Source organism: Microcebus murinus, chromosome 18 (genome assembly GCF_040939455.1).
Source record: "Microcebus murinus isolate Inina chromosome 18, M.murinus_Inina_mat1.0, whole genome shotgun sequence".
Classification (NCBI taxonomy): Eukaryota; Metazoa; Chordata; class Mammalia; order Primates; family Cheirogaleidae; genus Microcebus; species Microcebus murinus.
In genome coordinates, this window is record NC_134121.1 from 1,639,240 (window position 1) to 1,651,553 (window position 12,314).

Here is a 12,314-nt window from a genome sequence, read left to right on the forward strand (position 1 = left end):
CGCGGCGGAGGGCGCCCCTGCCCCGCTCGAGAAGCCGAGCCTCTCTGGGCTTCCCCGCCGCCGCCTCCCGCCCCAGGCCCCGCGCCGGGCCGGGCCGGGCCGGTTGAGTTCGCCGGCCGGGTCCCGCTGGCTCCCAGGGACGGGGGTGATGGGCGGGGCGGGGCGGGGCGGGGCGGGGTGGGGGGCTGTCTCTCTATACACACACACACACACTCACACTCACTCACACTCACACAAGATGCGCCTCCACGGCTGGACTCGCCAAGGTGGAGCCCTCCCAGCCCCCCTCGTCTCCTCGCCCGGCCTCCTTCACCTACCCGCTGCCCACCCCCAGCGCGTCGCTGCCGCTGACTGCGCACGCGCGGGACGCTCGCCCTTTGACCCCAGCCAGGGGCCGCCCTCCCCCACAACCCCTTTCAGCTGCGCCCCCCCCTCGCCCTGTGGGTGGGCTGCCGCCTATTCCCCCCGGGCCAGGGCTGGGGCACAGCCAGTGTATGGGGCGTCTCTCTCTGGGGATGTGTCCCATGGGTGGGGTGGGGTGGCGTGGTTTGGGGGGCGCTGAAGAAATCAGTCCCCTCCATCTCCTACCTCTGGAAAACGCCCAAGCCCGTGGAGAACTGCCGGCACCGCTTCGTGGGGGCCGGGACCCTCCTCCGTGTCCTCCTGTGGCCCAGTCCAAGGGGCCTGGGCCTGGCCGGGGCTGCATTGGACCCCGACCACCCTGGCGTGTGGACTCGCTAAAAATCGGCCATTAGATATTGGATTCCAGCTTCCTGGAGGTCATTTCACTAATGAGTGCACCGGAAAGAGTTTCCTAATCCATCTGTGAGGGTGGCAACTGAAAGAGAATTTTAAAGCTGACAGAATAGGCGAGGGAAGGCATAGGAGATTTCCACACCCAGCAAGGAAGACTTTCCCGAAATGGAAGAAAGAAACGAGCAAACAGAGACACCGGTAGCCCGCCCGGAAAAGAGTCTGCCCCTGAGAGAAAGCACCCTGACCAGGTTCACCCGTGGGTGGGTGGCGAGCCAGCGGCATTCAGAAGAGCGAGGCCCGCAGTCTGTGCGGAAGACACCTGCGCTCGGGTGTGTGTGACGGCGGTGTGTGTGGCGGCGCGATTCACAAGCAGCTCTAGATGTTAAACCAAGGAGAAGCCAGGGAGTTCCCAACGCCCCAGGTGTCCTCAGCCCACGACTGGCTGCTGTGGGAATGCGAAGCCCGGCTCCTTGTCTCAGAGCGGGGTTCCCAGGAGGATCAGGCTGAAGCTGGGACTTGGCCTCAAAGTGTCCCCTCGCATGGCCACCCCCTTCCCCTTCCTGCTCCTCTACTCCTGGTGCCCCTCCATCCAGGGGCCAGACCTTAAAGAGTCACCGCAAGAGAATCCTGGTCCCAAAGGAGCCTTCTGGGGGACCGGTGCTGAGAGAGGTTGTGGGCATGGCCCGCTGGGGCTCTGCCCGACCCAGGGCTGAGAGATGCCACCTCCCAGCTCTGGGTCCCTGCAGGAAGTGTTGGCAAGCACAGGGCCGGTCCTCCAAAGGCCCAGGTGCAGGGAGCCCAGGCCAAGCAGCCTGTGGAAGAAGCCACTTGCCGTGCCACCCCGGGAACAGGACTGCAGGCCCCGGCCCTTCCCACCTCCTCCTCCTCCTCCTCCTCCTCCCCCCCGCCCCGCCCCCACAGGGCACAGGGCTCAGAGACACCTCAGACTCTTGCTACCCAAAGTGCAAAGGGCATCAGTTGCTCCTCCAACCCCCCCCCCCCGCCCAGCAGACCACGTTGTCCAGCCAGCCCCCGGGCCTCCCTGGGGTGCCCAGCACAAAAGTGCAGACACCCACCGGACCCTCAGTCTCAGTTTTCGGAGGTTTTTGCCACTCTAAGGACCCGCAGGCCAGCTGGGCCTTCGGGCAGGACAGAGAGCCCCGGAATCCGACGTGGAGAGCTGCGTGTACGTCCCCATCAGGAGGCGGTCCCCACCTCCGCGGCTCTCCCCTTGCGGGGAGCGGCAGCCCAGCCGGCAGCCGCAGGGCCTCAGGGAAGACACCAGGCTGGGCCCCCGCGGCACAGCGGGGGCACGTCCCCCGCACTCACGCGACTTAGGGACGGCTGCTGGAGACTGCTGCGGCCACCCTGCTGCCGGGTTTCTGGAGGGCTTCCTGGAAGCAGCGTCCACACCAAGCCCTTGGAAGGCCCAGGCGACGGAGGAGCCGGTCAGGCAGGGGCCGAGGACGGTGAGAGGCCGGGCGGGAAGGAGCGTGTCAGGCAGGGGCAGAGGACGGTGACCGGCCGGGCGGGGAGGAGCCGGTCAGGCGGGGGCCCAGGACAGTGACGGGCCTGGCCGGGGAGGAGTGCGTCAGGCAGGGGCAGAGGAGACGGGCTGGGTAAGGGTTAGGGTTACAGTTAGGGCACAATTCACAATCCCAAAGACGTGGAAGCGACCCGAGTGCCCATCCATCCAGGAGTGCATCAATAAAATGTGGCGCGTGGACACCACGGAGTGCCATTCGGCTGTGAGGAGCAGCGGTGAGAGGGCGCCTCTCGTGTTCTCCTGGCCAGAGCTGGAACCCGTTCCAGTAAGCCAAGTATCCCAAGAATGGACACACGAGCACCACGTGAGCGCGCTCACCAGCAAATTGGTACGAACGGATGGACGCCTAAGTGGACAGAGAGGAATCACCTTCATCGGGTGGGTGTCGGGCGGGCGGGTGGGGGGAGGGGAGGGGCATACACATCCATTAGGCATGGGGTGGGTGCGCACCGACTGGGGGATGGGCGCACTTGAAGCTCTGACCCGAGGGGGGAGGCTTGGAGAGGGCAAGGCACCCGACCTTAACATTGGTACCCCCACAATACGCTGGAACAACATGAGAGGTATATGAATAAGAACACAGGGGGGGCCGGGCGCGGTGGCTCACGCCTGTAATCCTAGCTCTCTGGGAGGCCGAGGCGGGCGGATTGCTCCAGGTCAGGAGTTCGAAACCAGCCTGAGCAAGAGCGAGACCCCGTCTCTACTAAAAATAGAAAGAAATTAATTGGCCAACTAATATATATAGAAAAACACAGCCGGGCGTGGTGGTGCATGCCTGTAGTCCCAACTACTCGGGAGGCTGAGGCAGCAGGATTGCTTGAGCCCGGAGATTGAGGTTGCTGTGAGCTAGGCTGACGCCATGGCACTCACTCTAGCCTGGGCAGCAAAACGAGACTCTGTCTCAAAAAAAAAAAAAAAAGAACACAGTGGGGAGGGCGGCACGGGCAACACATGTCACCTGAATACTTGTACTCCCATCATCTGCTTGAAAAGAGAGAGAAAAGAAAATGCAATCCTAGAGGTAAGAGACACTTTTTAAAAATAATGAATCCGAAGAGAAAAGTAAAAGGAGGCCTGTGGAGCAGGTCTGGGTGTGACTCCGGATCCCCCAACATCAGGTGCCACCACCAAAGATTCCTGCGTGTAGCCCATAGAACCCCAAAAGCAACGGGACGAGTTCTGGTCACATACTCCCTCAAAATGACATCCTGGCCTTCTTCTGGAACTCCCTCCCCTCTCAGACTCTCAAGGTTTCCTCCAGCGTGTCGGTTCCCACAGAGCAGACCTTTGGTCTGAGACCTGACAGTCCAGATGCCACGCATGCTGCCGCGTGGCGGCGGTGTCGCGGCTTGGGACAAGAGGAGGCCCCACGGTGCGGGCTGGGGCGCCAGGCACCGCGCGGGCGCTGAGGGTGGGGGTGACCCCCACCCCGGGCCGCCGCCGCGCTCCCAGAAAGGGGACAGAACAAGAGGCAAAAAAAAAAAAAAAAAAAAAAAGCAGCAGCCTGTGGCACCCGGTATTCCCAGGCGGTCTCCCATCCAAGTACTAACCAGGCCCGACCCTGCTTAGCTTCCGAGACCAGACGAGATCGGGGGCGTTCAGGGTGGTGTGGCCCTAGACGGCGGCGGAGGGCGCCCCTGCCCCGCTCGAGAAGCCGAGCCTCTCTGGGCTTCCCCGCCGCCGCCTCCCGCCCCAGGCCCCGCGCCGGGCGGGGCCGGGCCGGGCCGGTTGAGTTCGCTGGCCAGGTCCCGCGGGCTCCCAGGGACGGGGGTGATGGGCGGGGCGGGGCGGGGCGGGGCGGGGTGGGGGGCTGTCTCTCTATACACACACACACACACTCACACTCACTCACACTCACACAAGATGCGCCTCCACGGCTGGACTCGCCAAGGTGGAGCCCTCCCAGCCCCCCTCGTCTCCTCGCCCGGCCTCCTTCACCTACCCGCTGCCCACCCCCAGCGCGTCGCTGCCGCTGACTGCGCACGCGCGGGACGCTCGCCCTTTGACCCCAGCCAGGGGCCGCCCTCCCCCACAACCCCTTTCAGCTGCGCCCCCCCCTCGCCCTGTGGGTGGGCTGCCGCCTATTCCCCCGGGCCAGGGCTGGGGCACAGCCAGTGTATGGGGCGTCTCTCTCTGGGGATGTGTCCCATGGGTGGGGTGGGGTGGCGTGGTTTGGGGGGCGCTGAAGAAATCAGTCCCCTCCATCTCCTACCTCTGGAAAACACCCAAGCCCGTGGAGAACTGCCGGCACCGCTTCGTGGGGGCCGGGACCCTCCTCCGTGTCCTCCTGTGGCCCAGTCCAAGGGGCCTGGGCCTGGCCGGGGCTGCTTTGGACCCCGACCACCCTGGCGTGTGGACTCGCTAAAAATCGGCCATTAGATATTGGATTCCAGCTTCCTGGAGGTCATTTCACTAATGAGTGCACCGGAAAGAGTTTCCTAATCCATCTGTGAGGGTGGCAACTGAAGGAGAATTTTAAAGCTGACAGAATAGGCGAGGGAAGGCATAGGAGATTTCCACACCCAGCAAGGAAGACTTTCCCGAAATGGAAGAAAGAAACGAGCAAACAGAGACACCGGTAGCCCGCCCGGAAAAGAGTCTGCCCCTGAGAGAAAGCACCCTGACCAGGTTCACCCGTGGGTGGGTGGCGAGCTAGCGGCATTCAGAAGAGCGAGGCCCGCAGTCTGTGCGGAAGACACCTGCACTCTGGTGTGTGTGGCGGCGCGATTCACAAGCAGCTCTAGATGTTAAACCAAGGAGAAGCCAGGGAGTTCCCAACGCCCCAGGTGTCCTCAGCCCACGACTGGCTGCTGTGGGAATGCGAAGCCCGGCTCCTTGTCTCAGAGCGGGGTTCCCAGGAGGATCAGGCTGAAGCTGGGACTTGGCCTCAAAGTGTCCCCTCGCATGGCCACCCCCTTCCCCTTCCTGCTCCTCTACTCCTGGTGCCCCTCCATCCAGGGGCCAGACCTTAAAGAGTCACCGCAAGAGAATCCTGGTCCCAAAGGAGCCTTCTGGGGGACCGGTGCTGAGAGAGGTTGTGGGCATGGCCCGCTGGGGCTCTGCCCGACCCAGGGCTGAGAGATGCCACCTCCCAGCTCTGGGTCCCTGCAGGAAGTGTTGGCAAGCACAGGGCCGGTCCTCCAAAGGCCCAGGTGCAGGGAGCCCAGGCCAAGCAGCCTGTGGAAGAAGCCACTTGCCGTGCCACCCCGGGAACAGGACTGCAGGCCCCGGCCCTTCCCACCTCCTCCTCCTCCTCCTCCTCCTCCCCCCCGCCCCGCCCCCACAGGGCACAGGGCTCAGAGACACCTCAGACTCTTGCTACCCAAAGTGCAAAGGGCATCAGTTGCTCCTCCAACCCCCCCCCCCCCCCCCCCGCCCAGCAGACCACGTTGTCCAGCCAGCCCCCGGGCCTCCCTGGGGTGCCCAGCACAAAAGTGCAGACACCCACCGGACCCTCAGTCTCAGTTTTCGGAGGTTTTTGCCACTCTAAGGACCCGCAGGCCAGCTGGGCCTTCGGGCAGGACAGAGAGCCCCGGAATCCGACGTGGAGAGCTGCGTGTACGTCCCCATCAGGAGGCGGTCCCCACCTCCGCGGCTCTCCCCTTGCGGGGAGCGGCAGCCCAGCCGGCAGCCGCAGGGCCTCAGGGAAGACACCAGGCTGGGCCCCCGCGGCACAGCGGGGGCACGTCCCCCGCACTCACGCGACTTAGGGACGGCTGCTGGAGACTGCTGCGGCCACCCTGCTGCCGGGTTTCTGGAGGGCTTCCTGGAAGCAGCGTCCACACCAAGCCCTTGGAAGGCCCAGGCGACGGAGGAGCCGGTCAGGCAGGGGCCGAGGACGGTGAGAGGCCGGGCGGGAAGGAGCGTGTCAGGCAGGGGCAGAGGACGGTGACCAGCCGGGCGGGGAGGAGCCGGTCAGGCGGGGGCCCAGGACAGTGACGGGCCTGGCCGGGGAGGAGTGCGTCAGGCAGGGGCAGAGGAGACGGGCTGGGTAAGGGTTAGGGTTACAGTTAGGGCACAATTCACAATCCCAAAGACGTGGAAGCGACCCGAGTGCCCATCCATCCAGGAGTGCATCAATAAAATGTGGCGCGTGGACACCACGGAGTGCCATTCGGCTGTGAGGAGCAGCGGTGAGAGGGCGCCTCTCGTGTTCTCCTGGCCAGAGCTGGAACCCGTTCCAGTAAGCCAAGTATCCCAAGAATGGACACACGAGCACCACGTGAGCGCGCTCACCAGCAAATTGGTACGAACGGATGGACGCCTAAGTGGACAGAGAGGAATCACCTTCATCGGGTGGGTGTCGGGCGGGCGGGTGGGGGGAGGGGAGGGGCATACACATCCATTAGGCATGGGGTGGGTGCGCACCGACTGGGGGATGGGCGCACTTGAAGCTCTGACCCGAGGGGGGAGGCTTGGAGAGGGCAAGGCACCCGACCTTAACATTGGTACCCCCACAATACGCTGGAACAACATGAGAGGTATATGAATAAGAACACAGGGGGGGCCGGGCGCGGTGGCTCACGCCTGTAATCCTAGCTCTCTGGGAGGCCGAGGCGGGCGGATTGCTCCAGGTCAGGAGTTCGAAACCAGCCTGAGCAAGAGCGAGACCCCGTCTCTACTAAAAATAGAAAGAAATTAATTGGCCAACTAATATATATAGAAAAACACAGCCGGGCGTGGTGGTGCATGCCTGTAGTCCCAACTACTCGGGAGGCTGAGGCAGCAGGATTGCTTGAGCCCGGAGATTGAGGTTGCTGTGAGCTAGGCTGACGCCATGGCACTCACTCTAGCCTGGGCAGCAAAACGAGACTCTGTCTCAAAAAAAAAAAAAAAAGAACACAGTGGGGAGGGCGGCACGGGCAACACATGTCACCTGAATACTTGTACTCCCATCATCTGCTTGAAAAGAGAGAGAAAAGAAAATGCAATCCTAGAGGTAAGAGACACTTTTTAAAAATAATGAATCCGAAGAGAAAAGTAAAAGGAGGCCTGTGGAGCAGGTCTGGGTGTGACTCCGGATCCCCCAACATCAGGTGCCTCCACCAAAGATTCCTGCGTGTAGCCCATAGAACCCCAAAAGCAACGGGACGAGTTCTGGTCACATACTCCCTCAAAATGACATCCTGGCCTTCTTCTGGAACTCCCTCCCCTCTCAGACTCTCAAGGTTTCCTCCAGCGTGTCGGTTCCCACAGAGCAGACCTTTGGTCTGAGACCTGACAGTCCAGATGCCACGCATGCTGCCGCGTGGCGGCGGTGTCGCGGCTTGGGACAAGAGGAGGCCCCACGGTGCGGGCTGGGGCGCCAGGCACCGCGCGGGCGCTGAGGGTGGGGGTGACCCCCACCCCGGGCCGCCGCCGCGCTCCCAGAAAGGGGACAGAACAAGAGGCAAAAAAAAAAAAAAAAAAAAAAGCAGCAGCCTGTGGCACCTGGTATTCCCAGGCGGTCTCCCATCCAAGTACTAACCAGGCCCGACCCTGCTTAGCTTCCGAGACCAGACGAGATCGGGGGCGTTCAGGGTGGTGTGGCCCTAGACGGCGGCGGAGGGCGCCCCTGCCCCGCTCGAGAAGCCGAGCCTCTCTGGGCTTCCCCGCCGCCGCCTCCCGCCCCAGGCCCCGCGCCGGGCGGGGCCGGGCCGGGCCGGTTGAGTTCGCTGGCCAGGTCCCGCGGGCTCCCAGGGACGGGGGTGATGGGCGGGGCGGGGCGGGGCGGGGCGGGGTGGGGGGCTGTCTCTCTATACACACACACACACACTCACACTCACTCACACTCACACAAGATGCGCCTCCACGGCTGGACTCGCCAAGGTGGAGCCCTCCCAGCCCCCCTCGTCTCCTCGCCCGGCCTCCTTCACCTACCCGCTGCCCACCCCCAGCGCGTCGCTGCCGCTGACTGCGCACGCGCGGGACGCTCGCCCTTTGACCCCAGCCAGGGGCCGCCCTCCCCCACAACCCCTTTCAGCTGCGCCCCCCCCTCGCCCTGTGGGTGGGCTGCCGCCTATTCCCCCGGGCCAGGGCTGGGGCACAGCCAGTGTCTGGGGCGTCTCTCTCTGGGGATGTGTCCCATGGGTGGGGTGGGGTGGCGTGGTTTGGGGGGCGCTGAAGAAATCAGTCCCCTCCATCTCCTACCTCTGGAAAACACCCAAGCCCGTGGAGAACTGCCGGCACCGCTTCGTGGGGGCCGGGACCCTCCTCCGTGTCCTCCTGTGGCCCAGTCCAAGGGGCCTGGGCCTGGCCGGGGCTGCTTTGGACCCCGACCACCCTGGCGTGTGGACTCGCTAAAAATCGGCCATTAGATATTGGATTCCAGCTTCCTGGAGGTCATTTCACTAATGAGTGCACCGGAAAGAGTTTCCTAATCCATCTGTGAGGGTGGCAACTGAAGGAGAATTTTAAAGCTGACAGAATAGGCGAGGGAAGGCATAGGAGATTTCCACACCCAGCAAGGAAGACTTTCCCGAAATGGAAGAAAGAAACGAGCAAACAGAGACACCGGTAGCCCGCCCGGAAAAGAGTCTGCCCCTGAGAGAAAGCACCCTGACCAGGTTCACCCGTGGGTGGGTGGCGAGCTAGCGGCATTCAGAAGAGCGAGGCCCGCAGTCTGTGCGGAAGACACCTGCACTCTGGTGTGTGTGGCGGCGCGATTCACAAGCAGCTCTAGATGTTAAACCAAGGAGAAGCCAGGGAGTTCCCAACGCCCCAGGTGTCCTCAGCCCACGACTGGCTGCTGTGGGAATGCGAAGCCCGGCTCCTTGTCTCAGAGCGGGGTTCCCAGGAGGATCAGGCTGAAGCTGGGACTTGGCCTCAAAGTGTCCCCTCGCATGGCCACCCCCTTCCCCTTCCTGCTCCTCTACTCCTGGTGCCCCTCCATCCAGGGGCCAGACCTTAAAGAGTCACCGCAAGAGAATCCTGGTCCCAAAGGAGCCTTCTGGGGGACCGGTGCTGAGAGAGGTTGTGGGCATGGCCCGCTGGGGCTCTGCCCGACCCAGGGCTGAGAGATGCCACCTCCCAGCTCTGGGTCCCTGCAGGAAGTGTTGGCAAGCACAGGGCCGGTCCTCCAAAGGCCCAGGTGCAGGGAGCCCAGGCCAAGCAGCCTGTGGAAGAAGCCACTTGCCGTGCCACCCCGGGAACAGGACTGCAGGCCCCGGCCCTTCCCACCTCCTCCTCCTCCTCCTCCTCCTCCTCCCCCCCGCCCCGCCCCCACAGGGCACAGGGCTCAGAGACACCTCAGACTCTTGCTACCCAAAGTGCAAAGGGCATCAGTTGCTCCTCCAACCCCCCCCCCCGCCCAGCAGACCACGTTGTCCAGCCAGCCCCCGGGCCTCCCTGGGGTGCCCAGCACAAAAGTGCAGACACCCACCGGACCCTCAGTCTCAGTTTTCGGAGGTTTTTGCCACTCTAAGGACCCGCAGGCCAGCTGGGCCTTCGGGCAGGACAGAGAGCCCCGGAATCCGACGTGGAGAGCTGCGTGTACGTCCCCATCAGGAGGCGGTCCCCACCTCCGCGGCTCTCCCCTTGCGGGGAGCGGCAGCCCAGCCGGCAGCCGCAGGGCCTCAGGGAAGACACCAGGCTGGGCCCCCGCGGCACAGCGGGGGCACGTCCCCCGCACTCACGCGACTTAGGGACGGCTGCTGGAGACTGCTGCGGCCACCCTGCTGCCGGGTTTCTGGAGGGCTTCCTGGAAGCAGCGTCCACACCAAGCCCTTGGAAGGCCCAGGCGACGGAGGAGCCGGTCAGGCAGGGGCCGAGGACGGTGAGAGGCCGGGCGGGAAGGAGCGTGTCAGGCAGGGGCAGAGGACGGTGACCGGCCGGGCGGGGAGGAGCCGGTCAGGCGGGGGCCCAGGACAGTGACGGGCCTGGCCGGGGAGGAGTGCGTCAGGCAGGGGCAGAGGAGACGGGCTGGGTAAGGGTTAGGGTTACAGTTAGGGCACAATTCACAATCCCAAAGACGTGGAAGCGACCCGAGTGCCCATCCATCCAGGAGTGCATCAATAAAATGTGGCGCGTGGACACCACGGAGTGCCATTCGGCTGTGAGGAGCAGCGGTGAGAGGGCGCCTCTCGTGTTCTCCTGGCCAGAGCTGGAACCCGTTCCAGTAAGCCAAGTATCCCGAGAATGGACACACGAGCACCACGTGAGCGCGCTCACCAGCAAATTGGTACGAACGGATGGACGCCTAAGTGGACAGAGAGGAATCACCTTCATCGGGTGGGTGTCGGGCGGGTGGGGGGAGGGGAGGGGCATACACATCCATTAGGCATGGGGTGGGTGCGCACCGACTGGGGGATGGGCGCACTTGAAGCTCTGACCCGAGGGGGGAGGCTTGGAGAGGGCAAGGCACCTGACCTTAACATTGGTACCCCCACAATACGCTGGAACAACATGAGAGGTATATGAATAAGAACACAGGGGGGGCCGGGCGCGGTGGCTCACGCCTGTAATCCTAGCTCTCTGGGAGGCCGAGGCGGGCGGATTGCTCCAGGTCAGGAGTTCGAAACCAGCCTGAGCAAGAGCGAGACCCCGTCTCTACTAAAAATAGAAAGAAATTAATTGGCCAACTAATATATATAGAAAAACACAGCCGGGCGTGGTGGTGCATGCCTGTAGTCCCAACTACTCGGGAGGCTGAGGCAGCAGGATTGCTTGAGCCCGGAGATTGAGGTTGCTGTGAGCTAGGCTGACGCCATGGCACTCACTCTAGCCTGGGCAGCAAAACGAGACTCTGTCTCAAAAAAAAAAAAAAAAGAACACAGGGGGGAGGGCGGCACGGGCAACACATGTCACCTGAATACTTGTACTCCCATCATCTGCTTGAAAAGAGAGAGAAAAGAAAATGCAATCCTAGAGGTAAGAGACACTTTTTAAAAATAATGAATCCGAAGAGAAAAGTAAAAGGAGGCCTGTGGAGCAGGTCTGGGTGTGACTCCGGATCCCCCAACATCAGGTGCCACCACCAAAGATTCCTGCGTGTAGCCCATAGAACCCCAAAAGCAACGGGACGAGTTCTGGTCACATACTCCCTCAAAATGACATCCTGGCCTTCTTCTGGAACTCCCTCCCCTCTCAGACTCTCAAGGTTTCCTCCAGCGTGTCGGTTCCCACAGAGCAGACCTTTGGTCTGAGACCTGACAGTCCAGATGCCACGCATGCTGCCGCGTGGCGGCGGTGTCGCGGCTTGGGACAAGAGGAGGCCCCACGGTGCGGGCTGGGGCGCCAGGCACCGCGCGGGCGCTGAGGGTGGGGGTGACCCCCACCCCGGGCCGCCGCCGCGCTCCCAGAAAGGGGACAGAACAAGAGGCAAAAAAAAAAAAAAAAAAAAAAGCAGCAGCCTGTGGCACCCGGTATTCCCAGGCGGTCTCCCATCCAAGTACTAACCAGGCCCGACCCTGCTTAGCTTCCGAGACCAGACGAGATCGGGGGCGTTCAGGGTGGTGTGGCCCTAGACGGCGGCGGAGGGCGCCCCTGCCCCGCTCGAGAAGCCGAGCCTCTCTGGGCTTCCCCGCCGCCGCCTCCCGCCCCAGGCCCCGCGCCGGGCGGGGCCGGGCCGGGCCGGTTGAGTTCGCTGGCCAGGTCCCGCGGGCTCCCAGGGACGGGGGTGATGGGCGGGGCGGGGCGGGGCGGGGCGGGGTGGGGGGCTGTCTCTCTATACACACACACACACACTCACACTCACTCACACTCACACAAGATGCGCCTCCACGGCTGGACTCGCCAAGGTGGAGCCCTCCCAGCCCCCCTCGTCTCCTCGCCCGGCCTCCTTCACCTACCCGCTGCCCACCCCCAGCGCGTCGCTGCCGCTGACTGCGCACGCGCGGGACGCTCGCCCTTTGACCCCAGCCAGGGGCCGCCCTCCCCCACAACCCCTTTCAGCTGCGCCCCCCCCTCGCCCTGTGGGTGGGCTGCCGCCTATTCCCCCGGGCCAGGGCTGGGGCACAGCCAGTGTCTGGGGCGTCTCTCTCTGGGGATGTGTCCCATGGGTGGGGTGGGGTGGCGTGGTTTGGGGGGCGCTGAA

General features: G+C 63.6%; 3 non-coding genes across 3 annotated transcripts; all 3 read right to left on the reverse strand.

The window, feature by feature from the left end:
- Positions 1 to 3,803: 3,803 nt before the first annotated feature.
- On the reverse strand, positions 3,804 to 3,922 carry LOC142862072 (5S ribosomal RNA). Its single transcript, XR_012913218.1, has one exon. It is a non-coding gene; the product is annotated as a 5S ribosomal RNA (ribosomal RNA).
- Positions 3,923 to 7,720: 3,798 nt separating this feature from the next.
- On the reverse strand, positions 7,721 to 7,839 carry LOC142862203 (5S ribosomal RNA). The gene has a single exon (XR_012913289.1). It is a non-coding gene; the product is annotated as a 5S ribosomal RNA (ribosomal RNA).
- A 3,789-nt stretch (positions 7,840 to 11,628) lies between these two features.
- Positions 11,629 to 11,747, reverse strand: LOC142862073 (5S ribosomal RNA). Its single transcript, XR_012913219.1, has one exon. It is a non-coding gene; the product is annotated as a 5S ribosomal RNA (ribosomal RNA).
- Between the last annotated feature and the right edge of the window lie 567 nt (positions 11,748 to 12,314).